At 42.7% G+C, this 27,655-nt stretch overlaps 1 protein-coding gene across 5 annotated transcripts in view; it reads left to right on the plus strand.

Moving 5' to 3' along the window:
- The first annotated feature begins 1,260 nt into the window (after window positions 1-1,260).
- Window positions 1,261-27,655, plus strand: part of CUL1 (cullin 1) — a 102,112-nt gene continuing 75,717 nt past the window's right edge. The window contains exon 1 of one of the 5 annotated variants that reach the window (XM_055115487.2): window positions 1,261-1,525. The gene's annotated coding sequence lies outside the window, so the exon portion shown is untranslated. Of the gene's footprint in view, window positions 1,744-1,823; window positions 2,010-2,350; window positions 3,108-27,655 lie in introns of those variants that run through there. The other 4 variants (XM_008973964.5, XM_063606132.1, XM_003820511.5 and 1 more) reach the window with 4 other exon arrangements.

Here is a 27,655-nt window from a genome sequence, read left to right on the forward strand (position 1 = left end):
GGGTGGACCAAATACTGCTATTAAGGAAAAAGAGAGGGTGGAGGAAACAAACAATACAGGGAAGGTTGACCCACTCAGCCCTTCTATTCAGCTGGAGGAAGTCACAGAAAAGGAGGCTATATTGAATGGTAAGATTGGAGAAGACTGGTTAGGGAATAGGAAGATAAGTTGTTGTCTAAAAAACGCAGTCTCCAGTAAAAGGAAGAAATTGGGACATTGTTTTAAAACCCCACATAGGTACACTGGAAAACATGGGCCACAGGGATAAACCTTCCATTTTTACTTCCAACCTTACCATGTGCTCACAAAAAAAGGTGTTAAATACATGTAAGTTTTGACGAGGTTATTTAAAAGTGTAGGATATAAACCAAGAATTTTTCACACCCCAAAACCCCGCACAAATTAAGGGATTACATATCTGAGTGACAAGTACATACAAACGCATTACTTCTAGAGATACTTAGATGTAGATAAAAGACCACATTTCAATAGAGGGATCACACAGACCAGTGGGATGTTTCTTCTGAGATAACCCACTTTATGCCGGAAACAGTGTGGACTCTGGGGACGGCCTCTGCTCTGGCTGAGGATTTCTGTCCCAGAGCGGTACAGGAATCTGCGTAGTGTTTTAGTTTGGAGAAAACAGGAAGTTACACTCATCACATCTTTTGCCCAGATGATAGAATTCGAAATCCCCCCGGGGTTGTTCATGGAATGAGCCGCTCTGTTATGTTGTGAGCCGTGGTATTAATCAGCCACCCCTCACTAGGTGTGCGGGTTCCACCACGCTTCCTCCACCCCCCGTCACCACAGCAGCGGGTAGTATTTAGGTTGAATATTCCAAATAGTCAATTATGACAGTTAATTTCAAATGAGATGACTTCGAAGTACACGTGAAAACAATACTATTTTATATCACGACTCATGCCATCCGTATGTGTAATCAAAGCCTTCTAAGTCTTGATTTGTCCTTACAAAGACGAAGGATAGAGTGAATGTCAAAATTTGCCAAACAGGAGTTAGTGAAAGTCTGAAGGGGAAAGCCTAGTTAGGTTTTATCTTAGAAGTGATTTTTAAAAAGAAACACGCAGATAAGCTCGAGCTTTCTGGAGCCGATTCCTAAGGCCTTGCAGGTGTTAAGGGGGTCGAGAATTGGCTGAGGTTCCTCGGAAGTCTGCGCCGATTCGGAGGGCCACCTCTGACTTTCTGATCTGGGGTGCATCCCCCAGTCCCTGTCCCGGTCGACAAAGGTGTGGAGTCAGGTTCCAGGCAAGCTGGGGGTGGGGGTGCGCACAGGGGAGGGGCAGGGGACTGGGACCCCCCTCTTCTTCGGGGTGCTTCGGGCCGTTTCTCCAGAGGCTGGTGGTGTCCCCGACCCAAGCAGCTCAGCCCCGCTCGCGAGGTCCGAAGTGGCGGGAACGGGTCCTCCGCGGCGGTCCCAAGGCGAGGGAGGCTGTAAAACCTGGCAGAGAATCCGGCGCGCCGGGTCGGGGATGTCTCGGGTGTCGGGGGCAGGGGCTCGCAGGTAGAAGCTCCCCACGCGAGCGGGAGCCTCGGCCGCGGAAGGGGCGCCCCCGGGGCCGCCGGCAGCGGCGGGCGGGCGGGAGCTTTCCGGGCCCCTCCCGCGCCTCGGGCTGGCGGGGCGATGGCGACGACGGTTTCCCGGCTCCCCCGCCCCGGACGCCGATGGCGGTGCGTTCCGGCCCTCCCCCAACAGCTTCTCCCCCGCGGTCGCCGGAGCCGGTGAGGCCGAGAGGGCGGGGAGCCGCGCAGGGAAGGCGAGAGGGCGGAGGTTGCGTGGTGCAGGCGGCGGCGGCGGGAGGAGGAGGGCCGGGCGGGCAGGGGAGGAGGAGGAGGCGGGCGCCGTGTCGCACGCAGCTCCAGGCGGGGCAGCCCCGGTAGCTGAGGGACGCAGCTAGACCTTGGCGGGACGGGGCTTTCGCCGGGGCCCAGGCCCAGGGACCAGGCGGAGGCGTCGCGGGAGCCTTTGGGGCACCACAGAGATGCGGGTGAGTGTCGGCAGCCGCCGGGGCCGAGAGGAGGTGGCGGCGGCGGCGGCGCAGGCCCGGCCCCGAGCCGCGGTGTCGCAGTGACTCGGGCCGCGACGGCCGAAACCAGGCGCCTGGCGAGGCCTGAGCCGCCGAAACGCGGCCGGGCAGAATGGCGGCCAGGCCGGGGGACTCGTGGGCGGAGGACGCCGAAGGTGGCAGAGGAGCGAGCGGGGCCGGGCCCTGAGTCACCCCGGACAGGCCGGGGCGGCCAGGCCTGGACTACGCACTGGGAAAAAGCACGATTCATCGCGCCTGGAGGCGGCGGCCTGGTGGCGCCGGCCCCTTTCCCCGCCGCGACCGGGCCGGGTTCTCGGAGGGTGGGCCGACGTGTGGCCCGGGGCAGCTCGGGCGTCCGCGCCTCGCCTGGTGAGGCGACCTCCGCGGGACGCCGGGACCCGTGCCCTTGCCCCCTCGCGCCCACGCTTCTTCCCGGCGCTGCTTTCCGGCCGACGCGTGCTCCCCTGTGAGCTCTGGGCTCACGCGCAGGAGCAGCCGCGGAGCCGGGCTCTCTCGCTTTCCGGTTCCCTGCCCGCGGCTCTCGGGTTCCCCGCCTGCATTGTTGCGAACGTGCAGGGCGCTATTATTGGGTAACAGTCGCCCTTTTGCCCCGTTCTCCTGGGAGAGCGGGCCGGGGCATGCGCGCAGGGATGCTAGCCCGGCGGCCGAACCGGACAGAGCCCCCCGGCGCCCGCCTATCGCTCGCTAGTCGGGCCGGGCCCTGCGCTGCGGCCTCGGCGCGCCCCCGGTCCCAACGGGAGCGCGCGCCCTGACCCTGAGGGTAGCGGTGCGCCCGCCAGGCTGCTGGGGCTTGGGGTCCCCAGACTCGGGGGTCATCGCTTTTTTTCCCCCTAAGATCTGAAAGACCCCTGTTTCTGCCACCCGTGCAGTATTGTGTAGCGCAGACATAAGATAAGAAAGAGAGGAATGCTTGTAGACATTCCTTGAAATGAATCCCCAAAGTTAGGGTTTTCTCCCTGGCTGGCTTTGCCAAAAAGAGGATTCTCTTTTCCGATTGGGTCACTCTTGGTTGCTTCTGGTTCGTAGTAGGGGTTAGTGGTAAGTGCGCAAATACTGAATTGCAGTCTACTTAAATATTTGTTTGCTCTGTGTAATTGTTCTTTCCTGTAGTAGCATTAAAATCGTCAAAAGTTCTGAGTGGAGTAAACGATCACACTTTTTGGAATGCACTTAACGAAGCGGCAGAAGAGGAACTAGATTCCTTTTTTACTTCAAGCCATGAGCTTCTAGGACCTAAGCATAGCTTAACGCCTCGCAGAAGTGTGTGCAGTTTTAAGTTTAACACTTCATTTCATGGTGCACCCGAAAATGTACCCGATTTTCTGAAATCCTGGAGAGTGTATTATGTAGTAAAATATGTAATGATGTTTAAAATGTAAAACCAGTCATTCTGTTTGAAAAAGATATTTGGAGATGAGATTTTTCTTTGTTTAAAGAAGGTTTGTTTTTGGATATTGAAAAATGTTTTACTTGAAGGTTCTATTTGTTGTTTTCCATGGTGAGTCGAAATAGTTGCGTTACATTTCAAATTCCGAAGCATGCAAACACAAGACTGGCTCGCTTTAACTCTATTAATGCCCATTTTTGGAGGTTTCAGGAGAGTGTTCCTTAAGCTTGAGAGGGATGGCTGAATTGCTTTCTAAATATGTTAAACTTTTTTTCTCATTGGCTTCATCTTTTAAAAACGATTTTGTCAAAAAACAAACCAAATTTAGATATGCTAGGGTTTTTCACCAATTTATAACAGCCTCCCTCCCTGAGAGCCACATGTTCAGGTCCTTATAGGCAGCCCCACCCCCCACTCCTAATGTGTGTACCACATCAGAAGACAGACACGCATGCCTGAGCTGATTCTGCGTGGTTTCCTTAGATATTACAGTTCATTAGACTCTTGCCACTTAACTGAATATTATCTTCTAGCTGTAATTAACTACATGACAGCCTTATTTCCCATACATTTCCGATTGTGAATTCCTCCAGCGCAGGGGATATTCCTTATTTGTTTTTGCGTCCCCAGAGTAACAGAACTTGGTTGCGGTGGTGCCTCAGTTGCTTTTTTTTAATGAATGAGTTTTCTGGAATAATTCTAACTTAAACTTAACGTTTGAAAACATGCCCTGATTTTTGGCTACAGAAAACACAGTCGTTGTGCTTAAGCCGGTTAAGAATTCAAGCTTTATTATACACTTCTCGAGTAAAATTGATCGTCTCTCTCATCCCTCCTTTTCTATTCCCCCTTCCCTCTTCACTTCCCTTCTCCCCGAAACACCCCAGTATCTAGTACAGGGCCCTAACAGAAAAATGCCCAGGTTTTCTATACCTATGGAAGTCTGGGAAAGTGCCAAGAAAACAGGTTGTGAAACTTTAACTTTTTTCGCCCTTAAAACTAGTTTTAAGGTGTGGATGTTTTTACTTTTTGTGTTTGGTGTTTTTTTGGAAACACGATCAGGTTTTTCCCCCCAGGTTGAGTATCCAGCCTTGCCTTTGAAATGAAGCAGTTTGGTAGTTAAGGCTCCTCCTTGTAGATGAGGCAAGCCCCATGGTTCTGCTGGAGTGGGATAGGAAGTTGCTGTAGGAGGAACCATCCCTTGGTCTCTGAGGGCCATTCATCAGAATGTCATTCCCAGTATACCCAGAGGCGTGGTGTCTGTCTTTCAGCATGGAAAATTAAAATGAATGTACTTTAAATTGAGGAGTTGTTACTTGCCATTCTTCAAATTAAAAATATTAGGGCCTTAAAAACTTAGGAACTTGGTTTTTTGTTTGTTTTGCTGTTTCAGCCTTCCGTAGGTCCTAAAGCCAGTGACCTTGAGTCATTCTGGAATAAAATGTCTTTGGGGGACTGTCAGCTGCATTTTGAACTTGTCTTTTAGGTATGTCTGGAGAAAAGAGTGTTAACCATTTTAAGGGCCAATTCTAAGGTTGCCTTGCTTTTTAAAAACATTTGGTAGTTTATCAGTGTGTTTGTTTTGCTTCCAAATGAAGAAATGAGCATTAAATGAAAAATAGATCCAATTTGGATAAAAGCCTTATGTTTACTACTGAGGACATAATTTCCTGTTTATAGGAGGTTTCCTGTTTATAATATGAAGATTTAGTAAACACACTATAAACAGAATTATTATAACATTTAATGACTTAAGTTTTTTATTCACTCATGGAGGTGTTTCATTTCTAAAAATTCTGTGAGGGAGAGAGATTGAAGTCATTTATTTTTGCTTAGGTATAGAACATCTTGCTTGGGAGAGAAGACATGGAGTCTAGTTCAAGCTTACCTTTGCAGGGCATATATTTCCTCGTTTTTAAAATGAGATGGTTTTTAATTGACACTGTTGATTTCCTTAGGCCCCGAAAGTATGTGGATTCCATGGGAATGCCACAGCTTTTAACATTAACAGGATTTTGGAAAAACGGTCTTAAAGAACATTGAGTATTGTATTCATGTTTAAAAAGCAGGGTTGTGAAGCCTAAGTTTGATAGTTAAATTTTTTCCCTTGGGAAACTTGGACCAAGTAAGCACTGGTCTGCCTTTCCTAGTGTTGACTCCATGCTTCAGCGCTATTGCAGTTCCATTCTGGATCTGACTCTTTGCCTTTTCTATCACCTGACGGCTCACACATCACCATCTCTGGAAAGCTGGCCCTGATGTCCTGGTCTGGGTTAGGAGCCTTCTCTGGGTTCCCATGTTGTCCTGCCTATGTCACTATCACAGTATTTAACCTTTTGATTGTACTTGGTGGTTTCTCCCACCAAACTGACCTCCTTTGGGACAGGGACACTGTGATATGCATCTGTCCCCAGTGCCTAGCATACTGCATGCATCAACATTCACATACATCCTTCCACTGGAAATCTTTACAGTGCCCTCTGAAGCGTGGGTACTATGGTTTAACCCACTTTACAGAATATAGGTGAAGGAGCTGAGACTTTGAGTGGTGCAGGTAAGGGCTAGGAAGGTAGTCAAGTCCGAGTTAAACGGGACAGGATAACTCCGGAGCTCAGGCTTTTAACCATATGTTCCCTGAGTGTTTGACTAGTTTATGTGAAGATGGAAGAAGACTAGAAGAGATTAAAATGAAAATGCTTTAAGGACTGATATCTGATCATTATGGCAGAATTCATTATGCAGAACTGTGATCCACTACCAAGAATGAGCTTATTCTTCCTGGTCTTTTAGTAACATTGTGGGAGAGTAATTGGGCACTGATAGCATAGACACGAACAGTTCTGGAACTTTGGGGCTATTGTTAAATTGGGTGTGATGTTATGACTCATTGGCCTTGCAAAAATTTATAAAACCATTCAAGACTGTTCAAATATAACAAGCTGCAATTTTTTTAAAGGTCTGTGTTAGAAAATACTTCGGAAAATAGATTGTATGAAATGGGTGCAGCCATTTAAAATATGTATAAAGTGTGTATGTACTAGTGAAGGTTTTTTTGTTTTTTGTTTTTTGTTTTTTTTCTGAGACAGAGTCTCACTCTGTCGCCCCCACTGGAGTGCAGTGGCGTGGTCTCGGCTCACTGCAACCTCCGCCTCCTGGGTTCAAGCGCTTCTCCTGCCTCAGCCTCCCGAGTAGCTGGGATTACGGTGCCTGCCACTACACCCAGCTAATTTTTTGTATTTTTAGTAGGGACGGGGTTTCACCATGTTGGCCAGGCTGGTCTCAAACTCCTGACCTCGTGATTCACCTGCCTTAGCCTCCCAAAGTGCTGGGATTACAGGCGTGAGCCACTGCGCCGGGCCGTGAGGATATTTAAAGTAGTAAAAATGGCTGTCATTTTAGGGGGGTAAACTTGGGTGCTTTTAAAATATTTTTTCAAGAAAAAATTTAAGAACCAAAAAATAACAGCGTGGCGATCTCAAGATGGAGAAGACCTAGATATAACACCAAGCACGGGAACTGTAAAGGAAAAGATTTGAGTACTTTAGAATAATAAAACTTCTCTGTGTTAAAATTCCATAAACAGAATTAAAAGGTGACTGGCAAACAGAAAAATATTGTAACTTACAAGCAAATTTACTTTCCTTACTGTAAAAAGAGGGCATGTGAACACCACCAACAAAAGCGGCCCCCCCCCACCCCCGTGGAAAAAAATGGGCAAACTGGTAATTTATAAAAAGAGGAGCAGGAAACATGAAAAAACTTTCAGCTTTACTAGCAGTACTCCCAGAAATGCAAATCAGTGAGATACTGTTGTTTTTTTTTTAATTGGCATAGATTAAAAAATAAACTACTTATGGTGAAGGTATGGAGAAATGAGCTCACTCATACCTTGCTAGAAAGAGTGTAATTTAATATGATTTTTTGAGAGCAAAGTACGTAACAAAAGCTTGTAAAATATGTATGTGCTTTGAAATAGCTATTCCATTTCTAAGAATTTAGTCTAAGAAAATACAAAAAAAATGACTAATAGATTAATATTCTGTCCAGGGTGTGCTGTTATTTAACTAATACCCTCTTAAGCATTTGTTTTCGTTTTTTTGCTGTTGTTAAGGATGATTATTTCAGCATTTAGATCAATCTTTAACTTCCATAATACTGTATTTAATGAACATTTAGTATTAATGATAAAATGCAACATAAAACAACATATGTAAGTAATATCTAAACTTTATTTTGGTGTGTGAGTATATGCATTTTTTAAAAAGATGAAAACCAAAATGTTAGCATTGATTGTCTCTGAGCAGTGGAGTTATTTTTAGTTTCTCTTAGCAATAGGTTATTTTTTTTTTAATTTTTTTCCTCCAACTTTCTACAGTGCACATATATTTATAATATAGTGGATTAATTTATAAAATCAAGAAATCCCAAAACAGGAGAAGCAGGGGAGCTACTTGCAAGGAAGACATTTCTGCTTAGTTTAATGCTGAAATCACTTAGTGTTTGCCGTACTGGCAGCCCCTTTCCAGGTGTGTTGATGCACAGGGTTAAATATCTGACTTCCGTTGGGCTGTATTTCCAGCGGTCAGGTTCTCCTTTGCTGGACTAATCTTCTTCTCATTTATTTCCCCATATCTTAATCCTTCAAATACTTTAGTCCCCTCATTTAATGCTCTCCATGAAACTGTCCTAATCTCATGAAACTGATTGATGTTTTGATGGTTTATTATAACACTAGATTAGGTACTAATGAATTGTCTTCAGTGTGGAAGTTTCTTTTTTTTAGTAATAGTGTGAACTTTTTTTGCTTAGTTCACAACTCCTAGTGATAGTAGATGTGTTTTAAATTAATGTTTAAACTTAATGTCATTATGCTTAAGATAAGAATTTGCTAAAAATTAGAAAAAGTATTTTGGTCCAGTTTCTGCAGCAGCTTGGAAAATTCAGAGGCTACCATCAATTATTTAAGAAGTGTATGCTAAATAGTACAAATGAGGAATACTGTTGTAATTATGAGAAAACCGTTGCACAGAAACGTGTCACCTAATGCTGGGAGGGGGCACCTTTGCTATGTCGAAATTAATTAAATGCTAACTAAAATAGTTACGTGCGCCTAATAGGCATCCGAAAGTCAGAGCGGGGGAAAAAGGCAGACAGCTCAGACCTCCTTTTCTCAAGGCAGGAAGGAGGCTTTGGTGAGACTGGAAGGAAAGGTTTGGAATCCTAGATGATGTCAATAAACCAGACTCTTTGATCCCAAGTGGAATTCAGGGAATAGACATGGAGACTAGGCCATTTCCCCCTCCCCAAACTTCAAGCTTATCTATAGGAACTTGGAGACTTTGGTGTGGGGGATGGTGGAGAAGGAAAATTCCAGACTGATTCTTCTGACTTCTCTCATCTTAAATATGTAAAATCTTTAAAAGGTTTGCTTGCCATTTTATCTTACATGCAATAATAACCCTTAGTCTAGGTTGAGCATCCCTAATTTGAAAATCCTAAATCCTCCAGAATCTAAAACTTCCTTAGTTACCAACACGATGTGACAAGTGGATCATTTCACCCTGACCTCATGTGATGGGCCACGGTCAACATGCAGGTGCACTACAGTTTATTCAGTGTCCCCAAGGGGAAAATAAAATTACCTTCAGGCTGTGTGTATAAGGTGTATACGAAACATGTGAATTCCCCGTTTAGATTTGGATCCCATCCCCAACATACCTCAAATATTCCAAAATATGAAACAGTCTGAAATTCAAAAGACTTCTGGACCCAAGCATTTCAGATAAAGGATACTCAATTTGTGTTCAGTGCTTGGTATGAGCCAAAGACTGTGCCGAGCTTGCTTTGTGACTCCCTAGCTGCTTGCCCTCAGCTTTCTGCTGCTTGCAGATACCTCACATGGGACAGAAGGCTGTCTAATGCAGTCCTGGTTGAGGATGGACTTTGACACACAGCCTGGGAATATATTACATTAATCATGAAGTAGAGACTACTGAAATGAGAGGGTCTCCTATTTGATGTGTTGATGAAAGGCTACTTGGGCATCTGTGTAGAGTAGGTCCTACCAACAAGGGACCCAAAACACACAAAGGGAAGAAGGGTTAGGAATGCTGAAGACACATACTGAAATTGGCTCTTCAGTAGTGCCTTTGTTACATGTTCTATGTATAGGGGACTTTGCCCTACACACAGGGTATGTGTGTTGGGGGTGGGGGCGGCGGGGGGCGGGGTGGGTGTTTAATGTCTGCAGTTTAGCTGGGGCTTTACAGGTGAAACGTACTGTATGTGTTCTCTCTTGACATTATGAAGGTTTTGTTTGTTTTGGTCACTGATATTTTTATAATGGAGCTCTGCCTTACCACTCTACTTGTTTTACTGCATTTTCAGGATTTTTATTTAGGCCAATATTTGGCTGTCTGTGTTCTGTGATATGTAAGGTATGGGAATAGGAGGGAAGATCTGTGAATAAACGTAGGAAATGCCAGGTGGCATATTGAAGGGCCTTTAAAATCTTAATTTGTTTTGCTGCTGTTACAGGGAGATATATCTTATAGGGTATGTATATATGTATACATACATACATTCATATATATTAAAAGGTCCACTCCTAATTTAATAAGAAATTACCTTTGAAGGAAGAAAACTCCCCTACCATATTAACATATTTTGTAGAACACATACTGATTTTAAAATCATCGAATGTGGAAAATTAGGTCTTTACAGTAGAGATTTGATATGGAGTGAATTGATGTGTTCATTTTTTTCTCTTGGAACGAGCACCTGGAAATATTCGTGGTTCTTTGTAGCACAGTGTGGGAAGTGCCATAGAGGCCAGGATCCTAATGAGTATGGTTATAAGTTTAGTGTCTAGAAATAATTTTTGCTTCACCCTAGTCCTTGTTTAAATCCTAAATACTATCAGAGGAATTATATTAAAAAAATTTTAAAGCATATGGGAGACAACACAATCAAAGCCTGTGTCATTTACATGTTATTGGTGGTGTCATGTTGAGAACACTTTTTATTTTTTTAAATAATAATTTTTTTTTTTAAGTTTCAGGGTACCACAGGTTCGTTCCATAGGTAAACGTGTGCCATGGTGGTTTGCTGCACCGATCAACCCATCACCTAGGTATTAAGCCCAGCATACATTAGCTGTTTTCCCTGGTGCTGGTCCCCACACCTTCCCCGACAGGCCCCAGTGAGTGTTGTGCCCTTCCCGGTGTCCATGGAGAACACTTTTTAAACCTGTAAAATAATGGTTTAACTACAAAGTTGTTTCACATTTTTTCTTTAAAAATCTAAAACTTCCTGGGTTTTAAAAGCATCTCAATACTTCTCTTGAAGGCACTCTTAGATTTGTACTTGATTCATTAGATTGGTTCTCTTGCATTTCTAATTCATGGTTTCCAGAGGGTGAACGCTGTTCTCAGGATGTCTTGCGTTAGAGGAGTTTAGGAAGCATCACCAGGTCTGTTCTCCAGTGTCCCCTTCTGAGTAGGGGCCACATCGCTCATTTCCCAGACTTGTGGACCAGGTTACCTTTCTTTTTTCTTGGGTGACCTCCTGAGGTTAGGGTTCTGTGCAGAATACTTGCTGTTCCAGTTCATCTTATCTTTTCTAACTCTTCATGAGCATTCAGGAGATAGCTTTAACTTGATCCTCTCTTCTAGTCTTTTTTGCTTTGTGGTTTCTCAGTTTTTTCAGGTTAAGCAATTCTCAGCAGCTTCAGCTGAGAGCCTTGCAGTCCTGCTAATAGCCTTCAGGGCTTTTGCATTTGACTAACCTGGCCTTTCTTCCAACTTGTCTTGCCCCAAACTGATCTCTTTTTTGCTCCCTAGACCATATCCGACATCTCTATTTCTAGCGTTGTGTCAGAGACACAGATTTCAGGCTTGACTTCTTTTGTTTGTCCATATTCAGTGATCTACCAAATCTTACTAGTTCCTCCCCCGTAACACTATGTGTTTATACCTTCCTCTTTGGCCCTGCTGTCACCAGCTTCATTCTGCCCTCACGCCTGGCGATGCAGTGCGCTGCTGATTGCTGCTTCATTCAGGACTTGCCTGGCTTCCTTGATCACAGAGGCTCTCCAGGGCAGGTATTGGGCTGCTAGCATTTGATAGAGTGGGCTCTGCTCTTTGTCTTTGCAGCCCTTTGCCACAACCATCCTATCTCATCTTCATAAGCTTAAAAAAAATCCTGAAAATCTAGCTGTGTGTATCATGCTAACATGCTTTTTAAAAAAACTGGCTCTGCTGCAATTTTCACTTGAAAGTAGCTGGATGTTGGTTCTGGGTATTTGTCTCTATCTCAGCTCTTCAAACTGGGAATGTGATTTCTAGTAACATTTAGCAAAATTTCAACAAAGCAACCAGTTTGTGGAAGTTGTGTTAACTTTGAGGTTTTGCCATAATAAATTATAAATGTTGGAATTTTTCTATTGATAAGGCTAACTTGTGGAAAACTGATTAAATAATTCACTGATTATAACCAGCAAACCATATATTACACTAAAGTTTTGTTTCAAAAATATGGATATTGTGGAAGATGAGTATCCACATAGCTTTTTATGGCAAACATATAGGTGAGCGTGTATGTGTAACTAGGATAGTGATTCCCTTAATAGTTATAGGAAAAGTGATTCTAAAAAGCATTCTGATGCCTCTCTTGGCGGCAGTGAATGAAACTACAGTTTCACATTAAAAAGAGTACTTTCCCCGCCAAAAATGCAGAGGAGGATTTGTTTTACTGACAATTGAGTACAGGCCAAACTGCGTATATGCACATACATACTCTGGGCTTTGTGTGTGTGATTTGGCAAAAAGAAAAATAGTCCTAAAGTGTGCATCTCTTTATTCCATTGTATTTATATTTTTCAGAAGTTTATTTATTTGCAATTTTGATGTGTACATTTTATTTTAGAAAATTGAATGAAGTTTGTGAGATTCAAGTCCTCTAAAGTAAGTTTATTATATATGAGTTCTTGACGATAACAAAACTGTGGGGAAAAATCTGGATTTTGTGATGTTAGCATTAGTTCTTTACCTTGTTAAAAATATTAACTATGTTTTCAACTGGGAACATAGATTTATGTTTTTCAAAATAAGCTACTTGAAGTATAAGCTTAAAAAGCTTGCTTGAGAAAATACACAAGTTAATGTAAATTGTATGAAATAAAAAATATGGACCGACTATTGTTGAGACTTTCCACATGAAACTTAGGCTGGGCAGTGAAGACTATGGTATTGTCCCAGCCACAGCTAGGGTGGTGACAGAAATCAGTAGCAATCTTAACATGCAGGATATTCTTTATGCCTGCTTAAGGTATGGGTTTTGCCAGGCGTGGTGGCTCACGTCTGTAATTTGAATACTTAGAAGGCCGAGGTGGCCAGATTGCTTGAGCTTACGAGTTCGAGACCAGCCTGGGCAACATAGTGAAACCCCATCTGTACAAAAAATGAAAAGATTAGCCGGGTGTGGTGGCCCACACCTGTGGTCCCAGCTACTTGGGAGGCTGAGGTGGAGGGATCGCTTGAGCCCTAGAGGGAGGGAGATGTTGCAGTGAGCCGAGGTGGCACCATTTCACTCCAGCCTGAGTGACAGAGTGAAACCCTGTGTCAAAAATAAATAAGTAAAATATGGGTTCAAGTTACTGTTGATGCTTTTGTGTCTCTGCCCCTTAGCAATAACCTCCAAAACCCACCACTCTTAGGGTGACAAATAAATACAAATTGTACAGACCATGAGGGAAATTGACTAGAAAATTTTGTAACTACAAAGAAAGGTGCATCTTGACTAGGGGCATTACTATAAAAAATACCAGTGGGCCGGGCGCGGTGGCTCACGCCTGTAATCCCAGCACTTTGGGAGGCCAAGGCGAGCGGATCACCTGAGGTCAGGAGTTCGAGACCAGCCTGACCAACATGTAGAAACCCTGTCTCTACTAAAAATACAAAATTAGCCAGGCATAGTGGTGCATGCCTGTAATCCCAGCTACTCAGGAGGCTGAGGCAGGAGAATCGCTTGAACCCGGGAGGCGGAGGTTGTGGCGAGCCGAGATCACGCCACTACATTCCAGCCTGGGCAGACAGAGCGAGACTCCGTCTCAGAAAAAATACGAGCAAATGTAAATGTCTAGAGGCTTACTGCTGTTTCGGAATCATAAGCGAAGCTGATGCTACAGGTTTTACCACATTTTCTCCTTTTTTTTTTTTGGTTGGGGTTTCGCTGTTGTCTCCTAGGCTGGAGTGCAATGGCACGATCTCAGCTCACTGCAACCCCCGCCTTCTGGTTGGTTTTCAAGCAATTCTCCTGCATCAGCCTCCCGAGTAGCTAGGATTAAAGGCGCCCACCACCATGCCCGGCTAATTTTTTGTGTGTGTTTTTAGTAGGGACGGGTTTCACCATGTTGGTCAGGCTGGTCTCGAACTCCTGACCTCAGGTGATCTGCCCGCCTCGGCCTCCCAAAGTACCGAGATTACAGGCAGGAGCCATCGTGCCCAGCCCACATTTTCTCCTTTATTGTAGGTATGGCCAGATTGTTTTGAGACAGAGTGGGAAGCAAAATTTAAAAAGTCCCCTTCCCAAAAGAACCCTACCTCTTATTGAATGTTGTCATCGAGTTGCAGATTTTTGTGAGCTCAGAAGACATACTCAAATCATTGAGAAACTGTTTTTCCAAACTATTTATTCTTGACTGATTTAAATGTACACTTCTGTGCATATATGTTTCTCCTCATACTCTCTCCCCAGTGTCCATAATTTCGGAAAATACTAAAAAGTTCTTAGTACTTGATGTTGTAATAGCTGGTAAGGAAATTTTCAGCAAGATGCTTTTTAGCAAATGCAGCATTGAACATATGTGCAGAGAATGGGGGTGCAAATCTGACAGGTGGAACCACAGGTGCAGTGGGTGACATCACTCACTGTGAGCCTTGAGTGGTTCAGGGACCACGGGGGACGTGTCAGGAGCATCTTACCAGAAAGAGGTGTCGCTTAACTGTGCCCAGTTCCTTCAGGAGAGCGGTTAAAGTGGTAAATTGTCTTTAAAACAAAAAACATAAAAGCCCTAAATCAAATAAAGAGCACGGTAGCGCCGTTTCTCCTTTTGAACCAGTTTGTAGTGAAACGGGAAGTGTATTTGAAAGTTTGCTCAGCTAGGGAAAATTACTGATCAGAGTTTTCGACTCAGGGTTAAATTATCTTAGTCAAAAGAAAAATAATGGAAAGGGGTGTCTTATTGATGAATAGATTCATGTTCACTTAGTGATACACTAGCTTCCAAAATCTGCTTATTGAGCAGATACTTATTCAAGGCCCCACACTCAACTGCAGGGCAAACGGTTCACCACACATGAGGGAAATTTGGAAATTAGTTGAAGAGGATTGTGGGAACTGTGAGTTGAGATTGTTCATCTAAATGGGAGTTAATAGCGTTTGTGGTTGACTAAGGGCAACCTTTACGGAAGTGGACCTCACGTGCACGCCTCACTGGGAGAGGGAGAGACCTGCCAGGAGGTGCACATCTGGCCTTCCACGCTTAGTGGCCTGAGGATGTTTCCCTGGGGCACCACTTCCACAGGCCCTCTAAAAGGAGGGCAGAATGGCTTGCTGTTTGTATCTTTGTATTTGTGTTAAGCTGGGTTCTGAAAATACAGTGGTGCCAAGACAGAAGAGAAACTTTTTGGATGCTGATGTGCAGTGAAAGCTCTCCAGTAGCGGCTTTTCCAAAGTCAGTGGGTTTCATACAACAGCATCCTATTCATTCACTAGCAAGAGAGCTAGGAAGTCCTGTGGAGCTGGTGTTTTAAAGTATTCTGTTAAGCATGTATTTCATGGTAGAATGAAAGATTCATGTGAATTTTAAGATAGAGTGATATTTCAAGGAAAATTTAACTCTGTCACAGCTTAGGCTGGATCCCCAGGTCTGTCCCGATACAAAGGATTCCTCCACCCTGTGCTGAAAGTTACATTTTGGTGGGAATTTTAGAGAAGTGCCACCTCTGGTGTCATCAGTTATCAAAGGTATTGTGGAGTTTTCAGGTAACGTTAATTTACTTCATTTTGACTTCAAAAATAAGCATGGGTGGTTTAACATTTAAATACTATCTTAGGAATTGCATAGATGTTAGAAACCCTTTATAGTAGTGTTAACATGAATAGTAGCAAATGCTTACCGTGTGTCAAGGACTCTGCTAAGCATTTTATTTTCATAACTCACTTATTCCTCATAGCCACCTTATACAACAGGTACTACAGTATTATCTCTAGTACAGATGATGAAATACAGGCGCAGAAGTTAAGGAATCTGACCAAGCTCACACTGCCAGTGACTTGTGGAGCCAGAACTGTGAAGTTCACAGACATCCCACGCATTTCCATATTAGCTGTTTGCAATTTGTCACTGTGTACTGTCAATCAGTGCCTCTTGAATTATTTCTTTAGTAAAATATTTTTTGTGGGATAACCCAGCACCCACACAGACATAACTGGGAAAAAAAAATGCACTGAGTAATACTTAACCTTGTTACATTCTATGAGCTCTTTTTTTTTTATTTGATTTTTTAAAAAGTTCCAGTTCCCTTTTACTAAGTTGGTTTCATGATCTACACAATAATGAATTGCAGCCCTCAGTTTGAAAAGCATGTGTGGTGTAGATGATCATGATCAAATGTAATACCGTTTTTTCTTGTCCTAAAGTGAATGCAAGTACTTGGAAACAAAATACACGCAAGTACCAATCTAGACCATTGAGTAAGCATGATTTAATCTAGGTAATTGAATAAAAGCATTGTGCTGAAACTGAGAACTGATACTCAGTCCTCAGCAGTTAAAACTAGTTTATTTGGACAAACTGGGCAGTCTTTATAACACCTGTTAAATATAATGTGATTGTGATTTTCTGTAAGTTTTCAGGTTTTCCGGAGCAATTTATACCAGTGACACTTGTGGCATCTTACTTGGAAGTCATGTAGTAAAATAGGAAGAATATAGATGTTGGCTTAATTAAGATTCATTTCTGAATTGAGCAATATTTAAGGCATTTAGTGCTTGTGTGTGGATTTTTTAGGATTTAAAAGGACCTTCCTCTATTACTTATTCAAGTATCAACTCTAAGAGAAAAAAATTGTTTTCTAATTCCTAAGATGTTTATAGGAGAAAATTCTGTACTTCTGGGTAATGATATCTGAGAATTCTTGTAATTACAAAATGTGTGTATTTGAAGGAATGAATTAAATTAGCATGTGTGTGTATTTTATTTTATATATATATTTTTTGAGATGGAGTCTCATTCTGTCGCCTAGGCTAGAGTGCAGTGGTGCAATCTCGGCTCACTGCAACCTCCACCTTCTGGGTTCAAGTGATTCTCCTGCTTCAGCCTCCCAAGTAGCTGTGACTACAGGTGTGCGCCACCACACCAGGCAAATTTTTGTATTTTTAGTAGAGATGGGGTTTCACCATGTTGGCCAGGTCTTGAACTCCTGACCTCAGGTGATCCACCCGCCTCGGCCTCCCAAAGTTCTGGGATTACAGGCGTGAGCCACCACGCCTGGCTGCATGTGTGTATATTTATATAATTAGAAGGACAAAGATTGATCACAACAAGAAGCCTGCTATATCCATTTAGTAAAACTTTGAGGCTCTACTAATTTATTCTTTATAGCAATTCTGAGAAGTCGGTATTTTGGTGTTTAATTCCCACTCCCAGCTTTATTAAGGTATAATTGACAAAACATAATAGCATGCAACCTGATGATATATGTACGCTGCACATCATGAAATGATTAAATCAAGTTAATTATGTCCATCACCTCACATACTTAACATTTTTTTGTGGTAAGAACTTTTAAGATGTACTATAAGCAGTTTTTTCTCTCTTGTTTTGCTTTTAAGCAATTTTCAGTTTTCAAAATACAGTACATTATTATTAACTGGAGTCACCATGCTGGGTGCTGGATCTCCTGAGCTTATTCCTCCTATCTAACTGAGACTTCGCACCTTTGACCAGTATCTCCCCATCCCCCTCCTTGGTGCTTGATTTTTTAAGGAAAACTTAAAAATGAATGAACAGAATTAGAATTGGCCTTATAGAAAGAACCAATGTCCCTTCTAAGAGAATCTGAATAGCAGTGCTGGCTGGTTTGGAGTCTGTCTGTCTTCTCTGTAGTGATTGGTGTGGTATTTTCTCATTGCCATCTGGTGGTGATCTGAGTGGGTGTCATCTTGTTGAGGTTGCCAAAGGGACTCATTTTAGAGGGCAGTGGAAAGCATGAACACACCTGGGCAGAACATGGTCGTCTTTATACCAGACTTTGAATCCAGGGTTGCATACCTCCAGCTGAGAGACATGCACAGAAGTTCTGTTGTGAGACTTCTGCTGTAAGTAAGTATCATTGGTTGTACTTTGTTTTTTGTTTGTTTGTTTGTTTTGTGTGTGAGAGACAGGGTCTTGCCCTGTCCCTCAGGATGGAATGTGGTCACATGATCACAGTCCACAGCAGCCTGGAACTCATGGGCCCAAGCCCTCCTCCTGCCTCAGCCTCCCGAGTTGTATCTTATTTTTGAATAAGGTATGTGGTTTTGGAAGACATGATGTTTGTCATGTCTGCAAGTTTGTTGTAATTATGCTTGTATACTGGCTTTAGAATTTAAAAGGAAAATTCATTTCTCATTCCTACCCATCATTGTATCATGGTGAATGGGGTAATAAGTCATCACGTTCTCTGAGTCAGTCCTGAGGATCCTCTTGTGACGGCGATGTTGGGAGAGGCAGGTATCTGGTGATTTCTGCTAGCAACAGAGTCCACCATTGTCTTCTCACCATCGTTTTGAGCGAGTCGTTTCCATTTCTACTTGGCTGCAGCCAGGTTTCATTGCTTTCTACTCGTTCAGAGCTATGTTCTTGAAGGCCGTGGCTCCTGGCACTTACCACAGTCAGTGACTTTTCGTAATAGACCTTTTCCTTGATTTACCTTCAACCTTAACACTGTCGAACTAAAAGTTTCATGGATGAGCCTCCTTTGGCTTGCCTTCTGGCCTCCTGGTTCTCTTATATATTCTGTCTCTTGCAAGCATTCTCTCTCCTTTTTGGGAGGGGTGGGAGGCAAGGGACTACTTTGCCCACGTCCTTTAAGCACAAAATTTTAGTCCTCATCTCTATTAAGTTCTGTCTTCACACTTTGAAGATTTTTGTTTGCGCTGTTGCCAACAATTTTACTTTTTTGTCAGTTACTAAATTTATTTCTACAGGTGTGATTTCCTTTGGGCTACAATTTTTAAACTGCCAGCCTTTAAAAAAAAAACACATTCAACTTATCTAAAATTAAGCTCTTTATCTTCTTTCTAGTTTCAGGCTTCTTCTCGTAACTTATCTATTTCTGTTAATCCTCACTTTCTTATATAGAGTTGTTCCTCTCTAACTCGCTTTACTCCTGGGGTTTTGCTAGTATGAGAATTTTTAAACTGAGTGTTCAATTTAGTGATACAAAGAATTTCATATAAATACACTTATATGTCTGGATGATCATCCTGTAATCTAGAACTGCCATGATATTTCGTACTTGTGAGTTCATATTTATTTACAATTATATTGTTGCCGGATAATTACCTAAGACAGAGGCTATAATTGCTTGAGATCCTGCAGGCCACATATGGCTCCAAGATGTTCTTCTAGATTTTACAGTACAACTTTTTGCTTTTTTTAATCATAAAAAATGTCAAAAGTGTAGCAAACATGTCCATTCCTGAGAATTCCACATGCTAACACATGCAGACATCTTCCTATTTAAGATCTAGTAGTTATAGACTTTATATGTAACTACTATAATTTCAAGGTGTTGATGAGCATAAATGATACTGGCATGTCTAGCATGGAATAATGAAAATCTTTGTGATTTCTTGCTGACGAAGTTAGACACTTTGCTAAAAGTACTGCATCTGTTGCCTGCATTCATAATCAAAGGAACTGTCAAATTTCCATCAGAGGTTAGTGAAAATAAAGATGTAATTTTTTGTCCCATCTACATTGAGAAGCCCCCTGAAATCCGCCCATGGACCCCCCACTGTAGTCTCACTTCCACCCTTCTCCCACACTGTTTTCTCCTTCCGCCATGGGTAACCAATTTTATTAGTGTTCAGTTTAGCCTCCCAATTTTTCTTCTTGAAAAGAAAAATGTATCTACACTTACGTGTTAGTATTTACTCCCATCACACACAAAAGGTGCCTGTTTTCAGTTAAGTATCCGCTAAGAATTTACTTTCTTATCAGTATGTGGAGGTCCTTTCTTTTTTTCTTAACAGTTTTCATCATTGCACAGTGCTCTATTGTCCTAACTTAGTCTTCCTGTCCCCTACTGATGGATTTGGGGCTGATTTCAAGTCTTTTGCAGTGACAAAACTTGAATTTACCACTTCTCGTGGCTTTGGCTGCACATTTTGGGAATAGATTCCTAGAAGTGGATTGCTAGGTCAAAGGGTAAATGCATCTGTCATGTTATTAGATCTGGCAAATTCCTGTTCTTACCATGGAACATTTCTTCAGCAATAGCTATGTTGTTTTGAATTTTGTTTTTCATTTTTGTTTTGTTTTGTTTTGAGATGGAATCTCGCTCTGTCACCCAGGCTGGAGTGCAGTGGGGTGATCTCTGCTCACTGCAGCCTCCACCTCCAGGGTTCCAGCAATTCTGCCTCAGCCTCCTGGGTAGCTGGGATTACAGCCACCTGCCACCACGCCCGGCTAATTTTTATATTTTTAGTAGAGATGGGGTTTCACCATGTTGGCCAGGCTGGTCGCGAACTCCTGACCTCAGGTGATCTGCCTGCCTGAGCCTTCCAAAGTGCTAGGATTACAGGCTACCATGCCCGGCCTTGTTTTGAATTTTGAAAGTAGTGTCTGACAAGTTCTGGAATCCAGAAATAAATTGTTGGAAGTTCAAAAGTATAAATTTGAGCCTTTGTCATCCTGCATTCTTTCTTACCTGTGTCACCCCATCCGGTCTGACCAGTTACCACGATAACTGCTTTGTGTCGCCTGTGTCTTGGGCCTCTCTCTTTCCATTGCTGTTGGTCTAAGTTGAGCCGTTATCTCGGTGTCACTTGTCTTCTCCGAAACCTTCCATAACTCTGTCACCCTCACAGAATAAAGGCCTTGCATCCTCTTCCCACCGACCCAGCCGCCACCTCTCATGACTTGCCCAAATCCTTCACCGGGCTCCTGTGATCAGTTTTCTGCCTCATGCTTGTCTTCCCTTGGACATCAGCCTCCCTGTACCTCTACTGCTGTTCAAATCCTGCTCATCCTCTGAGAAACGCTCAAAGCACACATTCTGTAAAGGCTTCCTGATCTTGTAGCCTGAAACGACTTCTTTCCCCTATTAACTTGTATTGCCATTTTTGTCTGTATGTTTAATATGGCAGCAAATCATCCATGCCATATGACATCTCTTCCAATACCTGCAGGCAAAACTTTGACATTCGTGTTTTCACCTGTTTATATATTGTTGCAGGGGAGTATAAACCCCTCTATTGGTAATGTCTTACATAGCATTTCTTAAAGCTAACTTTCTGGTAGAATACTCAGTAATACTGCTTTTAGTGCTGATACCAAGACCCATAGGTACACAGAACCTGGTCGTCTTGGAGAGATGCATTCCTTTCTGTGAATGAACTGAATTTGAACCATAAGATTTACAGCTAGCATGCTTTAAGTCTGTTCTTTGTTTTTTCTTAACAACTTTATTGAGATTTAATGCACATGCTATAAAATTCACTCATTTAAAATGTATAATTCAGTGATGTTTAGTAAAGTTAGAGTTGTGTGGCCATCACTACAATGCAATTTTAGAACATTTCCATCACCCTGTAAAGATCCTTTGTGTCTCTTTGCCGTCACTCCCCATTCCCACCATCCCCACAACCCCAGGCAGCTACTAACGTGCTTTGTCTCTATAGATTTGCCTATTCTGGACATTTCATGTAATAAATGGAGTCATATGATACGTGGTGTTTTGCATCTGGCATTCATTTAGTGTTAATATTTTTGAGGTTCATCCACGCTGCATCAGTACTTGATTTTTTTTTTTAATTGCCAAATAGTCTGACTACTTGGCATTATTGTGTGAGTGCCTCACATTTTGCTTATCCATTCACCTGTTGGTGGACATTTGTGTTATTCCACTTTGGGGCTATTATAAAGTGCTGTGAACATTCATGTACAAGTCTTTGGGTGGATGTATGATTTTTTTGTTTTTGGGGGGTAAATATCTGGTAGAATAATGGGGCATGTGACAGATTTATGTTGAGTGAACATGGTTTTTAATGCCGCAGATGTTTAATTATTAGCTTTGGGTAACAACAGGAACCAGGCAATGCAAGCATATGTGATAAATTCAAGTCTTGAGAATTTGACTTGGAATTCGTTGTTTGAGAAGCAGAAACCATTTCTTAATTTGAGTATGTGTTTATTTTATTTCTCTGACTTTAGAGCCAGTGGACTTAAAGGTTTAGAATGGCTTTAAGTAAGTAGAGATAAAACTTAGCTACTGTCGGCCGGGCGCAGTGGCTCACACCTGTAATCCCAGCACTTTGGGAGGCCGAGGCGGGCGGATCACGAGTTCAGGAGATCGAGACCGTCCTGGCTAACATGGTGAAACCCCGTCTCTACTAAAAATACAAAAAATTAGCCAAGTGCGGTGGCGGGCACCTATAGTCCCAGCTACTCAGGAGGCTGAGGCAGGAGAATGGCGTGAACCCGGGAGGCGGAGCTTGCAGTGAGCCAAGATTGCGCCACTGCACTCCAGCCTTGGTGACAGAGGGAGACTTCGTCAAAAAAAATAATAATAATAACTTAGCTACCGTCTCTAGGAAGCCATCTATTAGGGTGTTTGTTAGTTGAAATTTTTTTATGCTGCTTGTCAATTTTAATTGTTTGAATGAGAGTTTCCATAGTTTTATATAGAAAGGGATAGCATAAATCTTATAAATAAGTGCAAATTTTTCAAGCCTTGAATTTCAGTAACGAACTCATGAAGTCTTATCTAATTAGATAATCCTTCTTGGTAGATGTCCAAATACTGAATGCACAAGTTCTTGGTCTATATTTACAAGATGCTGGTCCCTGTCCTGGCATCTTTAGTTAAAAAATTTTCTTGATTAAAAACTGTAGAATAATACAACATTCAAATAGTAACCAGCGAAGATCCAACAAAGTAGAGCTTTAACTAGCTTTGGACATGTAAATATAAATAAAAGGCAAGCTCATGAATTCGCTAGTTCTTCCTTGAACTATTCATTGGCAGCAGTTTGGACGTGTCATTACGTATTCATATCATGAAGCTTTCACCTGTCTTTTTGCATGCTTCCTTTTGAAGCCAGGTTGTAATGTCAAATGCAGGAGTAACTCTTGGTAGCACACTTCTTAAGGAGGTGGAATGAGAAACTCCTAAGGAAGCAGCATGGGTAACACCTCTGAGCCTGGGCTTCCTCGTTTGTGAAATGTAGCTTGTACATGCAGAGAATATACTTACTGTGAGGAGTAAATCAGTGAAAGCATTAAAGCTGTTGTACAGAGTCTAGCGTAGCAGCTACAGTAAATATTAGCTCCTTTCTTTATATAGTTAATAAGCTGACATGGAACAGTTGTACTCAGTGGACATTCTGGAGGTGCCATGGGTGTGGGTAAATAAAACGCAGCGTATAGAACAAGGTCCCTGCAGTTCATTCAGTTAACAGAGTGAGTGCCTGTTTGTGTTTTAGAAATTGTGGGGCGACAATATGGAGGATGGATTGGAGGGGACGAGGCCAGTGAAGACCCTTTAGTTAGTGAGCCAGATGGGAGGTAATAATGCCTAGACTCCGGCAGTTGGGAGTGTAAAGAGAAGTAGGATAAGAAGGAGATAGAATTCATAGAACTGATTTTTCATCAGGGGTAAGAATAGAGAGGAATCAAAGCTGATGGGAAATGCAGAAGGGGGAGTGAGTTTGAAGGGAGAGAGACCAGTCCAGAGGCTAAGCATGACCCTCAGTTGAAAGTCTTGGTAGAGGGAATGGGGAGGAAAAGTGAGATTGCATGCAACATGAGGAAAATAGGATTAGATGTTTGGGCAGTTAGTAGAGAGGGTGGTGCTTTCGTAACTCCTAGGATTCCAAGCTGGGCAGCTGAGGCTTCTGACAACTAAGTCAGGAAGAAAGGCAGGGAGAGAGGAGTTCTGTGTTGAACTTGTGAGTCTGTGGCTTTTGGAAGATCCAGCGGAAGGAGGAGGAAGAGCTAGAGTGAGGAGCAGCTTGGAGTTGTCGTCGAGGGTTGAGCAAAGTAGAAGGTGCCACAACAGATCTGGTGGCTTGTTGCTGGTTTCTTACTCCTGAAATTATTAACTTGAAACTGTAGAAATGTATTATTAAAATCCTCAACAGAGGTTTTTGTTACATGAATATATAGCCTAAAGCTTCAGTTTTCTTGCCTAGGCAGTTTTACCTAATATTGGCTGTCCACTTAAAACTCAGGTTGGCTGTATTAGCCTCTTTTCTTTTCAGGCATTCCATTCATTTAAAACTTAAAGAGAATTTAATAATTTCTTGTGGAATTCAAGAATTTCTGAGCTTGAACTTTCCAGTCTCAGTTCTGAGTGGCTTAGAGTATCCTTTAACATGCTAAATTGTTTTCTTATGTATGTAGCAAATAGATCACAAGAGAACATAGCATGTTCCATGTTAAGAAGCAAGCTTACTACTGCAGTGAACACCCGCCAACCCATTCCCCACTAAGAAATAGAATATTTCCAGTACTGTGGAAGCTCCCTGAGCACTTCTTCCCAAACCCATCGTTACCCCACAATATTTTAATTGCCTGCCCCTCACCCTAAATGCTTTTGCTTTTCTATTTTTACTTATGCTATATAGGTTTGCTGAGGTTTTTGTTAGCTTTTTACTATGGAAAGTAGAAACTGCAGTGTACCTGTCTCTCAGCTTTTTTTTTCTCTGCAAAATTTTAAAGTAAATCCCAGGCATCATATCATTTCAATCACAAAAATATGTATCCCTAGCTAGTATATATATTTTTCAACGTATGTACAATGAAACCACAGTAGCCAGTGTTTTAAGCAGATAAGTGTGTGTGGTTCACTGTGGTGCCTTCCATTCTTGTCGGGGAGCGCTAAGCTCTCCCTTCGTAGAAGTACTGTTTTAAAATTAATCTTAGATATAAAAATGATATACTGTATATATTCCTTTGTCACCTTTTTTTTTTCACTCAAGACTCCAGGAATTCACTTGTGTTGAAGCGTGTAGCTGAAGTTGGCTCATTTTGTGTGGTCTGTTGTGTGACTGTCCTACTGCTTAGTTGTGAATTCTCCTGTTGGTGGACATGTGGGTTGTTTCCAGGTTTGTTTGTGTTTTGCTATTATAAACAGTGCAGCAAATAAATGCATGTGTTTGCATATTTTCTGGCGTTCATATACAAGAGTTTCTCTAAGTCTAAATTGTTTTACTGTCGGTTTCATATCTTATGTGCCACACTGCAAGTAAAAGCTTAAAATTCTTAAAGTTTTAAGAAGTTATATTCTGCTCTACTGTATATTTAGGAATTATCAAAGGAGTAATAGATTAGGAAAATACATAAGGCGTAACTGGTTAGATAGGTGATGAAGAAATGCTTGGCCCTGTCCAGTCTTGGGACCATGGCTGAACCTTGCAAAGCAGAAGCTCTTCCCTCCTGAAGCTGGAGGTTTGAATCCTCAGTGGCTCTCCCTGTGGTCACCGACTAACACAGGCCATCAGGTCATCTTTCTGTCATCTGCACTAACGAATGCCCTCAGCTGCCTGCTACATCCTTGGATTGGGACTCCCCACTCCACTCCCCTCACTTCTTTACCCACCCTAGTTCTTCTTGGACCTCTCTAGAGTCCTCATCCATGAATGCGAAACTCCTCCATAGCCGCTTCTCACACTGCTTCAACCCCATTGCTCTTCCATAAAGACCAAGACCCCTTAAAGCCCTCTCCAGATGTGGCTGTTCCTGTCCCTCGCCATCCTGCAGGCCTCCAGGCTGCAGGCAGGGGTCCACCTCCTCCTCATGCGGGTTGACAGCCGTAGACCCAGAGAAAGACTCTGGAGTTCCTCTCTGCACTAGCCATTTCTATCCCTACAGTGGTCATCTGCTAACCACCAGAGTTCAGAAATTAATTGGACACTTTGGCACAGCCCAGAACCTTCCTCTCCACTCCTGAAACCTATTATCGGAGATGGTTGCAGGCCACCCCAGGCTTCAGCCTTGTTTCCTTGAGCTGTGTTTTGTTCTAGTCATTTGCAGGTGGGGCCCTGCTGAGCCTTCCCAGCTGGACTGTGGCACTCCCACAGTGCCCCTTGATTGAGAACCCTCTTCCCAGCCAGAGGCAGGAAGAGGATGAGGCACATGAGCCTGGTTGGCATCATGCCCTAATCATGCCCTTTGCAGCCTTCTTACTCCTTCACAGCCCACATGCTCAAGGTCGTCTGTCTTTTCTGTCCCTCCCCACCTGTTCCAGTTAGATTTCTACTAAAGTAATAGTTAGCATTTTTGAAACAGTGTTGGCTTGTTTAATCCTCACCACAAACCCATGAGGTGGGTTAAGAGAGATGAAAGAACTTACAAGGTCACACAGTTTTACGCAACCGCTGCCTTTTCTTCTCTTGGCTTCCAGGCTTGGGTTCCTTCTCTTTGTGTCTGGCTGTACCTTTGCAGTTACAAACTCTATGGGTTCTCCATCATCTTGTCAGTTTTTAAATGTTACTCAGGACTCAGTTTGGACCGTCTGTCTGCCGTATTCCCCTGAGGAACTGTGGTTCCCAGGATCAGGTGGTAAACCCCAGAGATCAGCTGTGTAGGGCCACCTTCTCTTCTGTGCTGAGGCCCTGTGTGTCCAGCTGCTTGGGATGATTCACAAGGACCTCAGGTTCACACGTCCAAGGACAACTGCCCTCCTGTAGACCTGTTCCTCTCTGATGTTTGCTGTCTTGGTAGATGGCATCATAGTCAATATCATATTTATCAGATAGGTACATACAGGTGTTTATCAATCACTCAAGTAAGCAAAAAGTAAATACTTATAAGGCTGCTTGTTGCAGTATTATAATTGTTAAAAAGTAAATACTTGAAAGCTTTTTGTTAGGTACTGTTATTGATAAATAATAGAATATATGACTCACCAAAAAAAAAAGAGGTATATTTCATTAAGTGAAGTGAGGTATATCATTTTTAAATGAAAAAAGTTGCCGAACCAGTGTGTGATTGATCCCCAAAGAGCTAGAAGTCAGTAGGGGTCAGCACAGATCTTTTTTTTTTTTTTTTTTCTTTTTAAAGCCATGTTCCTTGAAATACTGGAGTTTTCTTGAATTACTACTGGTCTCAAGATATGTTCAGGAAAAAATATTTCATGGCTAAGTAAGTTTGAGGGAAGATGTTTTATACTGTGTTTTTCTGATGGAAATTCATAAGACACGTTCACTTATCAAGACCTCTGAAGTCTTCTAGCAAACAATTTAACTTCACTAAAGCTAGTCATCCCTTGATGTTCAGTTCAGTTGATGTTGCAATTAGTGTTTAGTGGAAGACTGTTGTAAGTGCTCTTTTTCAAAAGCCCTTCCAGTATGTATGGATGAAACTGAATTACTAATATCAAAGAAGATATATTTTTCAGGAGTTTTGCCGGTCATTTAGTTCACACTTCTACTCAGTGAAGGAATCTTATGCACCGTTAATCTTGAGAAACAGCCTGTTTGATTAGTTCACAGTTGGAATTGTTAGGGAGCTTGTTTCATATTGATTCTGTTGGCTTTCATCTTCCTTTGGAATAACAGTCTTTTCTGTGAGACAAGTTCTTAAATATATGACTGCTTTTCTTCTGTTAGACCTGTTTATTTTGACTGTTGTGTTCCATTATTTTCCAAGGGTTAGATGAAAGTGAAGTATAACTGTGGCGCGTGTGTGCGTCTGCACGCATGTGTGTCTGCACGCGTGTGTGTCTGTGGTAAAAGCTCATGCGGGCTCCGGGAGCCAGCAGCTAGTGTGTGTGTGGAAGCACAGCTGGCTCTGCCATTGCTTCTTGTCCTTGACTAATTGCATCTTCTGCCTTGGTTTCCTGTCAAGAAAATGATAATCCCTCTCCGGGGATTGGCCGTCTAGAGAACACTGAAGTTGTGAGGGGCCCTGTGGCTGCCCCTGCTG

This window comes from Pan paniscus, chromosome 6 (assembly GCF_029289425.2).
Source record: "Pan paniscus chromosome 6, NHGRI_mPanPan1-v2.0_pri, whole genome shotgun sequence".
Taxonomy (NCBI): domain Eukaryota; kingdom Metazoa; phylum Chordata; class Mammalia; order Primates; family Hominidae; genus Pan; species Pan paniscus.